This window comes from Rattus norvegicus, chromosome 10 (genome assembly GCF_021556685.1).
Source record: "Rattus norvegicus strain SHRSP/BbbUtx chromosome 10, alternate assembly SHRSP_T2T, whole genome shotgun sequence".
NCBI classification, from domain to species: Eukaryota; Metazoa; Chordata; class Mammalia; order Rodentia; family Muridae; genus Rattus; species Rattus norvegicus.
Window position 1 is genome coordinate 48,310,465 of NC_141543.1, and position 13,271 is coordinate 48,323,735.

Sequence of the window (13,271 nt, forward strand, 5' to 3'; positions counted from 1 at the left end):
CTTGGTGATCATCTCATGGCACTAGCATCTCCAAAACACTGCTGTCTTCCACTGCAACTAGGCTTCACCAATAGCCTCTCATAGGCTCTCTTCATGGTGCCAAGCCTCAACTCCTTTGCATGACCTCTTCAGTCCTGGGCCATCAATTGCAACTGAGGCTGCACCTTTACCAGTGGCCTTCCATGGCCTCTCACAGTGCCAAGCCTTGCTGCTCTTCATGACCCTTTCATGCCTTCAAAACCAGTACACCTGGGTGACTCTTACACATTACCAAGTCTAGTTGAAGCACGAGGTACAACCTTGGCTCTCTCTGGAACACAGCTACTTGGTGCTTTCAGAAAACACTTCCCAGAAGCTTTCACCTCAGTGATGCTCGTCTCTTCTTAATCACCACTAATTTCTTAGTTCCAGCTGCCCAGCATCAATAGTCCCAGTAATGCAGTGGTTTCACTGTAGTAGTTCTGGTATCTTGTTAATCACAGCTGATTCTTCAGTCCCAGCTAACCAAAACCACAGAATCTTCACAGTCAAAACAGCAATGGCCCTGATAAGAGTTTTTAATCTTCCCTCTGAAATTTCACAAGCCAGGCCTCCATTGTTTGCGCTGTTCACAACATTATCTTCCATTGTTTGCGCTGTTCACAACATTATCTTCCAAGCTTCTACAGAACATCCCACAGAGCTCTTAACATCCAATGGCTCTTCTAGCCAAAGTTCCAAAGTCCTTCCACAGTCCTCCCCAAAACATGGTCAGGCTGTCACAGGAATACCCCACTATGCTGGTACCGATTTGTCTTAGTCAGAGTTTCTATCTCTGCACAAACATTAAGACCAAGAAGCAAGCTGGGGAGGAAAGGGTTTATTCAGCTTACACCTCCACATTGCTGTTCATCACCAAAGGAAGTCAGGACTGGAACTCAAGCAGGTCAGGAAGCAGGAGCTGATTCAGAGGCCATGGAGGGGTGTTTCTTACTGGCTTGCTTCCCCTGCCTTGCTCAGCTTGCTTTCTTATAGAACCCAGGACTATAAGAACCACCCACAATGGACCCTCCCACTATTGATCACTACTTGAGAAAATGCCTTACAGCTGGGTCTCATGCAGGCATTTCCTCAAGGGAGGCTCCTCTCTCTGTGATAACTCCAGCTTGTGTCAAGTTGGCACACAAAACAGGTCAGTACACAAACCAAAAAAGCAGAATCCCTTCTGTAAGAAGAGGCCTGGAGATGGAGACGGGTAGATCCTGGGAGCCTGCTGGTCAGCTAGTCTAGCCAAAATGGCAACATCCAGGTTCAGTGAGAGAGCTTGTCTCTGAAAATAAGATGGCAAGCTATAGAGGAAGACACATGCCATTGACCTCTGAACTCTACATGCACAGGCTAACCTGGTACATAGACATGCACACCTGCGCACAGACACAGACACAGAGACACAGACAGACAGACAGAGACAGATACAGACACACACACACACACACACACAGAGAGAGAGAGAGAGAGAGAGAGAGAGAGAGAGAGAGAGAGAGAGAGTTTTCTAATTTAATTTCACTTGTTGCATCAAAAGTGTCAAAACCTGTTGTCACAGCCATGAGGTTCCTCCAAACAGTAGACTTTCCTTTCCCCACAGTGAATCCTAGGGTCCTCTCTATCTTTATTTCCCAGGGGAAAACTGACACAAAGAAACTGGTCAATCTGAGGGCAGGAGGCTCAGGTAGTCCAGAGTGTAAATATTTGCATCCAGGGTGTAAATATTTGAGTGCACCCTCAGGCGGTACCTGCTGGGAAAGGACTGCTGTACTTAGGCATGAACCGGCAGCTTCTTTCCGTATACTGCTCCAAGTAGATGACAGAGAGACAGAGAAAGCGTCTGATTGCCCGGGAGCCAGAAGGCTGCTGAGTGACAGACAAGCTTTCACTTGAGAGCTTAGGAAGGGGGTTCTGCTTCTAGTACAGTGACTGATTGTGGAGTAGTTATTTCCGCAGAATTGACACATCTCCTCCTGGGAATGCTCAGGTTCAAGAAGTAAACCGCATTTACACGGGCCTCTCTCCACGAGGTTATAATAAGCAATATGACTCAGATCAGTGGAGTTGCTGGGCAACTCCAGAGATACAGCTTTCGTGACCTCTGACCCACGCTGGGGTGGGTTTTTCAGTGATGTAGCCTCTGAGACGCCTCGCTTCTGTAAGTAGCCCTTTTGCCTGTGTTCCTGTAACCCCGATAAACCCACTAGTTCAGTAAACTAGACTTTGGTGGGATTGCTTCTCTGGACTGCTAGTGGTGCCCTATCTGGGATGAACAGACATTTGTTCAGGTCTCCCTAGGAACAGTCACACGACGCTGGTTCTCACTCACGGTCATGTAATGAGCGTTTACCGTGGCAAGAAAGCCTAAAAGAGCGGTCTGAAGCATAACTGTGAGAACGTAACTTTGGAACCCTGCTGCTGCTGCTCAGGCCGCGGCACTCTTCTCACTGCGTCCTGCAGACAGACTCCCAGGTGCCAGAGTGTCTATATCACCTGTTGAAGTGAGGTGGCCTCAAAGACTTCCCGCCCACTTCCCTGACTTCTGGGAATCAGACAACCTGGCTTCACCCTTGTTTCACCCTTGTGGTGTGAAACTTACCTGATCCTCAGAAAGGTGTAAGAGAATCCCCTCCCCCATCCCATAAGACCTGATTTCTTCTCATCAGCAGTCCAGCCACACTGTTGTCTGTCTGTCTGTCTGTCTGTCCATGGGGTTAATAACTTTTCTGTCAAACTTCTTATCCTTAACAATCCACCTCTGTCAATGACCGCCTTGAGTCCCCAGCTGAGAACTTTCGCTAATAAGGAATAGCTCGTTCTCGCTGAAAGAACGGGGGTGAGGAGTTTATAAATGTTGTGAGCCAGTTCTTCTTCTTCTTTTTTTTTTTTCCTTTTCTTTTTTTCGGAGCTGGGGACCGAACCCAGGGCCTTGCGCTTGCTAGACAAGCACTCTACCACTGAGCTAAATCCCCAACCCCGAGCCAGGTCTTCTTTGTAGCAACCTTCAGTTGCTGAGCAACGATATGCCTAGAGCACTGACAGAAGAAAGCTGGAGTGAACGTCTGCAAAGCCCTGGCAGCCACAAAGCACTAACATGGCATACACTTTCCTTCCGAGAAAGGCATTTAGGAGCAGCCTAGCTCCTTCAATGATGAAGAGATCTGCTCTAACGCGCACTCATTCCGTGGTTCCTGCCTGACAAAATGCTCTGTACTAAGAAGTCTTGAAAGGAGAGCTCCGTGTCATCAGGCTGTTAGCCTGGGACCCAGTGGCATTCACTGAAAGGAGTGTGGGAAGTACACATCTGCCCACTACCGCACAAGTGCTGCTTTCCCAACCGTGTGCACTGCAGCTCACACTAGAACTAAATGAACGATGCTAAGACCTAAGACTTGTAAAAACAGTCCTGCGCTGCAAGGTGGTGGCACACGTCTTTGAGCTCAGGGCTCGGAAGGCAGACACCAGTGATCTCTGTGAGTTTGAGGCCAGGTTGGTCTACAGAGTTAGTTCCAGGATAGCCAGGGTTAGAACAAACTCATTTGATAACTAAAGAAACTCCATTTTTATGCGAGGCATCCATATTGGTACCCCCTGGCCATTCGTCTTCGACTTCAGTCCCTGGAGGATAAGTTCTAAGTGGCCTTGACTCTTGTGACACCCCACCCCCACCCCATCCAGAAATGTATAGCTGTGACCATCTACTTGCTATGAACTGACTAACTGCTTTTTGGTTTCTGTAACTAGGTTAGAAGTACATTCCGGGACTATTCTGAGATTGCCTCACTACCTAACCTTGGCAGAGTAGGGTAGCCTTTGCTCGCTTGTGTACACGTTCAAAGTCTTCTTGTGGTTTTTACCTTTCACAAGCCTTCCCTTGCGGCAACCTCATTTGCCTCAGAGACTGTTGTCCTGCTGGCAGTAATCAATAAATCTTTTAATTATGAACAGATCGAGTCTATGGACTTTTCCCAGGGGTTACGAACTCCACCACACTTGGAAATCACAGGTGACTCCAGACTCAGGGCCAGGGGTCTGCGATAGACTTGGAAGTCTGGGGAGCCTGAGACCATGGCTGCCACAGACTGAAGGTGGATAGTAGGGAATGGGCCCCAGAGGGGCGAATGTAAGGTGGACACGAGAGGCTCCAGGGAGCCCAGACAGCTACCAACTTTCATCTCAAACTTAGACAGAGTCCTAGTTCTGTTCTATCTGGGAGTCTGGACATTTGTAGCAACACAGGGGAGATCAGAAACAATCATAGACCCAGTCTCTGGGACCGAGGAGACAGCCTTCTGTCCTGGTTCTAGTATATGAATGGAGGTGGCTACCACATGCCTGTGTTTCCTCTCTGTCTTCTTCTGTTGCTTGATTTTGTTTGATGGGTCTTCATTTTGCTGTGCACACATGAGGGCCAGACCGAGGGCCAGACCGAGGGCCACTGCCTCCTCCAGCTCCCTTCTGGAGGGCACTCTGGAGTGCTGTCTGTGGCTCACCAGAACCTGCATCCTAAGTCCTCTCTGCTCGATGCAGTCCCTCCCTCTGGTCACTGGATCTTGGATTTTCAGGGATTCGGGTGCCCTCTGAGCATGGATAATATCGAGGGATTGTTTTATGTCCTTCTACTTTGCTGAGAAGCTGGCTCTGGGTTTTACCCGCCCCTCCTCCCCAAGCTTGTGTAAAAGTTTCTTTGCCAACATCTCTGTCTCGTCGGACAGGCCATCTGACTGGACAGGGAAAGGGAAGTTTTTGCACAGCAGGACAACCCAGGGGAAAAACACTGCGTGCTTTAAAGCCGCTTTACGAAGCAGACTATTCCCAGTCCCAACTACTGTGGTTTACCTCATACTCTGGTTCTTGGCTTTGTTTAACTCTTTAAAACTTCTGTTAAAATATAAAATTTCTGGAACTTAAGATTTGTAAGCATGTTAAATGTGACCAAAAATATGTAAAGAAAACAAAGACGACCTGATGCCAACATTTTTCTCAGTTCCCGTAGATGTCTAGGGTTTTTTTTTTTTTTCTTCTATTGAGTGGCCCCTCCATGACTTATAGATACTTATACAATAATATAGATACTTACATTATTCTGCAACTTAATGGCTTTATAAGAAAAAAAAAGAACAAGGGTTGGGGATTTAGCTCAGCGGTAGAGCGCTTGCCTAGCAGGCGCAAGGCCCTGGGTTCGGTCCCCAGCTCCGAAAAAAAAAAAAAAAAAAAAAAGATCCAAAAAAAAAAAAAAAAGAAAAAAAAAAAGAACAATACTTATTAAGCTTTTCAGGTTGCCGGCCTCCGTCTGCAGACACTCACAAACTGGTTATGAGATGAAATGAAACCCTCTGGCTAAAATCTCCCGACAATAACTCCAGGTACCCCTGCTTAGAATAACCAGAGCTGGGCTTGTTAAAAGTTAATATTCCTTCAGAAATTAGCTATGTGAGGTCATCAGACCTCCAGTTGCTCCTCCAAGCTGGCCGTATGCTAAAGTTCTCAACTACAGATGCTGCTTTCAGTCACACTTACCCCAGTGCCCTTAACAGACCTAACCGCACTGTGCTAATAAAGGTTTTTAAGGATTCCCGACACTCGGTTAGCCACCTCCCTTAAATCCAGGGTGGGCAGCTGGGCACTGTCTTTCAGTTACTATGAACAAATTCCTCCCATTACATAAATATAATGTGTGGTTCATAATAGGACAGAATTCACCCTGCTAACTGTGCTAGCCAGTTTTTGTCCGTTCAACACAAGCTACGGTAGTTTGGGAAGCGGGAACCTTGACTGAGAAGCTGCCACCATCAGTTGGTTTGTAGGAAGCCTGTGTGGCATTGTCTTGATTGATGATCGAAGTGAATGGGCCCAGCCCACTGTGGCCAGAGTCATCCCCCGGCTTGTGGTCTTAGGATGCACAGGAAAGCAGGCTGAACACGCTTCAAGGCGTGAGCCAGTCAGCAGCCTTGCTCTATGGCCTCTGTTTCAGTTCCTTCTTGAGTTCCTGCCCTGACTTCCCTCAGTGATTGTGATCAAAACGTGTAAGCCAAATAAACCCTTTCCTTCCCAAGTTGCTTTTGGTCTTGGTCATGGTCTTTGTCATGGCGTAGGGAAGAAACTAGGGCAGATCTCAAATGGCTGACACAATCTTGAGTAGAAAGATCAAAGCTAAGAACTGCAAGACGTCCAATACCAGATCTCAAGTTAAACTCAAGTTAAATGACGGAGCCATCACATAGCATGGCATAGACGTAAAGACAGGCAGAGACTGACAGCATAGAATACAGGACCCAGAAAAAAAGCAAAGCTACAGTCCTGTGGTTTTCTATGCTTCAAACACACACGGTAAAGCAGTTATAATAAACAAGCTGGGAAACTTGGTGGTTTCCTGGATACAAGTCAATACAAAATGGGTCGAAGACCTTAACATGAGGCCTCAAACTGTGAGAAAAGAGAAGAAAACATGTCAAGACACAGACAAGGATTTCCTGGGTGGCAGAATCCAGACTTTAACCTGTGGGAATGTCTGTGTTTTGCAAATGGAGTTCCTTGTGGCAAGGTCCATGGAGATACTCAGGCCTCTTGGCAAGGACCTGTGGAGGTGACATTGTGGACTCCTGTGGATCTCTGTGGACCCCCCAAAGACACCCCCATCCTCATCCTACACCCCTCCCCCCACAGCCCTCCCTCCCCCCTCCCCCCCAGGACCTCTGCTCCAGATCCTGGGAAGCATACCCTCTTGGCTTTCTCTGTGTTTACTCTTACGGTAATTTTCAGTTTCACTTTCTTAGTCAAGATTACTCAATTTATGATAAACTTGGAGGTTTTTTCTTAAAACACAGAACTGGTTCTCCCCAATCTCCTTGGCTGCCTCTGCAGTCATCCTGAGGAAGCAGGAGGACTTCAGTCAGGTTAAAGATTCTTGCTTACTTAACTATTCTAAAAAAGAGATAACTAAATTCCAAGAATTTAGAAGTTCTTAAAAGATGACATTAAGAACTTATAGAACAACCTAGAATTGCTCCTGTCTAAAGAAAACATGGGGACAAAGTATGGAGCAGAGACTGAAGGAAAGGCCATCCAGAGACTGCCTCACCTGGGGATCCATCCCATTTACAGACACCAAACCCAGACACTATTGCGAATGCCAAGAAGTGCATGCTGACAGGAGCCTGATATAGCTGTTTCCTGAAAGGCTCTGCCAGAGCCTGACAAATACAGATGTGGATGCAGGCAACCATTGGACTAAGCACTAAGCAGGGGGACCTCAAGGGAGGAGTTAGGGAAAGGACTGAAGGAGCTGAAGGGGTTTGCAACCTCATAGGAAGAACAATATCAACCAACCAGACCCAGAGCTCCCAGAGACTAAAACACCATCCAAAGAGTACAGACGGACTGACCGACCCAAAGCTCCAGCTGCATATGTAGCAGAGGATGGCTTTGTTGGACATCAGTGGGAGGAGAGGTCCTTGGTCCTGTGAAGGCTCGATGCCCCAGTGTAGGGGAATGTTAGAGTGGGGAGGTGAGAGGGAGTGTGGGTGGGTGGGGGAACCCTCATAGAAGCAGGGGGAGGGGGAATTGGATAGGGGTTTTGTGGAGGGGAAACGGGAAAAAAAGGATAACATTTGAAATGTAAATAAATAAAATATCCAATAAAAAATAAAAAAATAAAATGCATTGCATGCGTGTGCACACGCGCATGCATACATACACACACACACACACACACACACACACACAGAGCTTATGCAACATATAAGGAAGAAATAATTGCCATAAAAAGTCAGACATTCCTCCAATGCTAGAAAATCGACAAAGGAATCTATATGTCCCTTGGGTGTAAAAGTACATGTAGAAACTGCTAGAAAGAGTAGGAACTTGGTCCCAGCAGTTGAGGGTTAGGTATTAGTCATTACCATCTGAGAATGTGTGAATAGACCACAGCCGCTGTCCACACAAATGATAAACAGGCCTTAGACATTAGACTTACACCTGGAAAAAAAATTGTTCTAGGTAGGGTGTCTTACTCTCCGCTGACTACAAACAGATTAAAGCAACACGCTGTTAAAGATTAACCACAGGACTTGCTCGTTTGTTTCTGTAATTGCGTGTCTGCTACCAGCCTAGGCACAGTACGAGTAAGAGAAGCCTGCTAGTATAAGCATCTGGCTTGCAGTGTAGAATTCATGTTTAACTAGGAAGTACAGTCTCACGAATGCTAAGATATGGGGTAAAGGTCAATTGATGATGATATGGGAGTGGGAAAGGGGGAAAGAAACCAAATGTTAGTGGTTCTCATCAAACGATTAAAGAGAAATGAATTGAAACCGCATGTGCCTGAATGCATTGGAACTTATATAAAGATGGCTCAAGCTGTTTGGGGCTGTCTGTTTGAAAGTCAAACAGTGCTGGAGATGGTTCAGTGGTTAAGAGCACTGATTGCTCTTCCAGAGATCCTGAGTTCAACTCCCAGCCACCACCCACAACCATCTGTGATGTGATCTTGGTGCCCTCTTCTGGCATACAGGTATATATATGCAGATAAATGTATACATAAGAAATAAATCTTTAAAAATAAAGTCAAACAGTGATCAGACTCCTTCTTTTCGATGATGTCACACATCTGTCTTCTGGCTCAGAACACTGGCTGGTGCTGGACTCAGGCAGGATGGTGTGGATGAGGAGGGTGCCTGGCGGACAAGACAATCAAAGAATAAAGAGACACAGAGAGAATGGGAGAAAATCTTCACCAGGTGTACATGTGATAGAAGGTCATTGGCTTATCCAGGGGTCATCAGATTACAAAGAGGAACGAGCGCGCGCGCGCGCACACACACACACACACACACACACACACACACACACACACCCCTGGAAGGCCCATAAGAAACACACAAGTAATGTTTTTCCAAGTATAGGCTGCTGAGAGGCAAGTCTCAAGGCTTGATATTTTCTCTCTCTTCCTCTCCCCTTCCCCCCCCCCTTCTCCCTCTCTCGTGTCTCCACTCTCCTGGGCACCCTGCACTCTCCTGGTGCTCTCCTTTTTTCCTGCCCTCCTACATCCCCACACAACTCTTGGCCTCTAACTTGCCCCAGTCTTTTATTGTTACTCCAGAAGCAGGTAGAAAGAGAGACATTGTATAATCATTACCAGATGTGTCAAGTTCAAAAGAAGGACCACATTCCTCCCCAAAGATTTAAGAATTACCATTGTTCCCCCAAAGTTTCAAGCTTCCCCTGTTTCCAGGGCCGTGGCCAAAATAATAATTGCAAACTTGTCATTATTTAAACTTTAACTTTTGACTTATTATACTTCAGAGCTCAAAATTCCGAGGTCAGCTACATGGGGTTTCCTGGTGAAGCTCTAATGATAAATGACATGGGCAAAGCTGCCAGGCAGAAAAGAATCAGGTTAATCCTTAACTCAGCAGTTCGTAAGCACCTACTTCTGTATGTTGCACACAATGAATCTAAGAGTCCCAGTGTTCTGACTTAGTTTTACTAGTATAGAATTTTATATGTTCTCTATCTTCTTTCAGGAGTCTAATTTTACTTGCTGTCCATACATATTCCAAGGAGGCCAGGAACCACTCTCAAGTGTTGCAGAAAACTCATTTCATAACTTCAATACCATTTTCCTTTCTCAGGGTCCCAATATTGGCTCTGATTCATTTTCCTGATTTATTTCTAGACATAGTTTCTTCAAACTTTCTTTGCAAGTCAAACATTAATCCAAAACTACCATTGTGCGGTTATTACATTGTTCCGAAAATGAGAGCTCACAGCATGCACCTGGGCCATCAGGACCGTGCTGTGCTGCCTCCCCTATGTCTCAGTTTTTGATTGTTTACCAGTCATTCATTGTATATAATTATGCACACCAAGGCCAACTGAAAAGCAGTCACACACAAATGAAATCTATACAGCTTTTGTCCAGGGCTAAGGTCAGGAGACATGGGAACAACTTTTTTTTTTTTTTTTTTTTGATTCTTTTTTTCGGAGCTGGGGACCGAACCCAGGGCCTTGCGCTTCCTAGGTAAGCGCTCTACCACTGAGCTAAATCCCCAGCCCCGGGAACAACTTTTTAACAAATGAGCTGCCCTTGGGCTTCTGAGAGGTCACCATCCAGGCCTACTTCCGCTAGTTGCTTATTTCTGATGGCGGATCCCCTCCCCCGCCGGATGTGTTTCCTACTTCTCAGGGTCCCAGGCACCATCCATGTCATGGTATGCTGTCCTCAGCATTTAGGGATTCGGGGCGCTGGGATTCCAGTGCTGAATTGGTGTGTAAATTCCATGAAGGGCACTGTATGGGCAAACAACTACAAAAATGCATGCCCAGCCTGTGTCTGAAAACAGCCCACAGAAAACCTAGGACAGAAATGGGGAGGAAGCAGGGAGGCGTTTAATTGCTCCCTCTAGTGGAAGGATTGGCAACATGCAGGAGGAACTCTCTGTGACCTTTCCGGGCTCTGCTGGATTTCATTTGGGAAAGCTGATATAAACAATTCCATTTTCAGCTGGGTATCTTCCACTCTTGTCTCTCAACAACCTCCTCCCTTCCCCAAGCACGGTTGATTAATCATCCTTTTCTCTGGCCTCTCGTGGCAGGTGACCCACGGAGCATGGAGGAGGCAATGGCTGAATGGAGTCTGTTTCAAAAACAAAGCACAAGCCATTTTGGTCACATTTGAACAACATAAGGCAACGTTTAGTAAGAGTGACCCCTAAAATACAAAGGTGCATGCCACAGACCTGGCTACTTTGCAGGAGATTATATAATTATTTTTCAATCAAAAGAATGCATGTGTAAATTGTCTTATAAGTATGCTTTGCAAATGGCTTATATTTAGGTATTTATAAATAAGTATATATTAGAGCTGGAGAGATGGCTCAGTGGTTAAGAGTGCATACTGGTCTGCTTGAGAACCCACATTAAGTAGTTCATAACTACTAGCACCACAGAAACCAACACTCTCCTTTGGCCTTCATAATGTGTGCACGACGTGCGCACGCACAGACATACACACACACACACACACACACACACACACACACACACACAGAGAGAGAGAGAGAGAGAGAGAGAGAGAGAGAGAGAGAGAGAGAGAGAGAGAGAACGCTTAACAAAAACCAAAAGCAGTTTGGCCCAGCAATGTGGCTTAGAAGTTAAAGGTGTTTGCCACACAATTTTCCCAACCTGGTTCAATCCCCAGAATTCACATGAGGTGGATAAAAAGATTGATTCCACAAAGTTTCTATCTTCCCTCTACACACTTGCCATGGCTTGCATGTTTCCACAGGCACACTTCCAAAACCAATCCCCCAAGACAAGTTAATAAAAAGTTATTTGTAGAACCAGTTTAATATGTCCCTTACATTAAATCTTAATTTTAAATTTATTTTGAGGTGAGAGTGAATAAAGCAAGGTTGTATTTGCAGGCATACAACGAACAAGAGTGGCACGTCCACTGCTTCCTCATTGGTATGGTTGGTGACCCCAGAGTCCTTGTTTGTGCCTTAAATCTGCTTTTAAGAACATGAAAGTTAGCGAGACATGGTGGTACATGCCTTTCTTTAATCCCAACACTTGGGAGGCTGCTGCGGGAGGACCTCTGTGAGTTCCCAGCTAACCTGGTCAAGTTCCAGGCCAGTCATGGCTACATAGTGAGACCCTGACTATGAAGAGGTGGAAGAGGAGGAGGAAGAGGAAGAGGAGGGAGAGGAGGAAGAGGAAGAGGAATAGGGAGAAGAGAGGGAGGAGAAGGAAGAGAAAGAAGAGAAGGATGAAGAAGAAGGGGAGGAGGAAGGTAACATCACAGGCACTGACAGTGAGTTATAATGCCTGCTGTCATCTAACAGCTTTTAGTTTGTCAACTTGACACAGCCTAGAATCACCCAGGAAGAATCTCAGAGAAGTATTGTCTAGATCGGGTTGGTCTGTGGGCATGCCTATGGGGGAGTATTTTAACTGGGTTAATTGCTGTAGGAAGACCCAGCCCACTGTGGGCAGCATCATTCCCCGGGTTTGGGTCCTGGACTGTGTAAAAGAAGAGAAAGTGGGTTGAAAACTAAGCATGCATTCATTTTCTCTGCTGTTGAGCATGGATATGAGGTGGCTTGCTACGTTAAGCTACCACTGCTGTGACTTCCCACAATGATGGATTGTAACCTAGAATTGTGAGCTAAAGTAAACCCTTCCTCCCTTAAGTTGCTTTTTTGTCAGGATATTTTATTTTAGCAACAGAAAGAAAGGAGGACACTGTAATTCCCTCCTTTTAGCTACTGAAATAATACTATAATAAACACCTGTAAACAAGTATCTCTTCTAGACCTTTAATTCTTTTTGCTATATACATACCCACTAGTGAGACTACTGGAACATATGATAATCCTGTTTCGAATATAGAATTTTAGCTTTAACTTTAGGTAGTAGACTGGGAAGGAAATCAACTATGGCCATAGGCTATTTGTGCCAGAGTGGGAATATTTCTTCGAACTCATGAGGAAGGAATGAACAATAAGGCATTAAAAAGTTTTTAGAAGACTCTTTCTAGAACCATCTTAATTCGTGTACTTGGATCACTAGTAAAACAAAGTACTTGCAAGTATGGGATGATATTCCCACTGTGATAGAGGAAGCTGGACAGTAGTACACAGATCAACAAAAAACTTCTTGATAAGAAATATTAAAAGTGTCTAGGCAAGATTTAAAAAAAATTAAACACACACACACATATACACACACCTTTATATATGTATTGCATAGCGTGTCTGAGTGTTACTAGCAACTAGTAAGTCTGACCGGAGATCATTCCCCTGGACCTGACATGGTTGAAGGAGAGAACCAGCCTCTTGCAAGTTATCCTCTGACCTTCATTCACATGCCACAACCAGGTGTCCATGAGGTAAACAATAGACGTAACAAAGCCAAGCACTTCAGGTGCTGCTGTCTCTCCTGCCCCGGGCTAGATTCCCACAGGTGGAAATAAGCCCTCAAAAATGTATGAATATTTTTCTAATGTCCAGTCTGAAATTACTTGAAGATTACAAAAAGCTTCCAATATTTGACTAGATCCCTTTATGTATCTTCCAAGGATGACCAGTGTATAGCTACCAAAGCCAGAGAAGGAATTAATGTTTATAATGATCAGAAGTTAATTTGTAAGCCTTATCCAATCTCCATTAGCTATCCCACCATCCTCTGCTGTAAGCCTATTGGTAAGCTATCTCCATACCTTTGGTTGTCTTACTTCCTCGGTA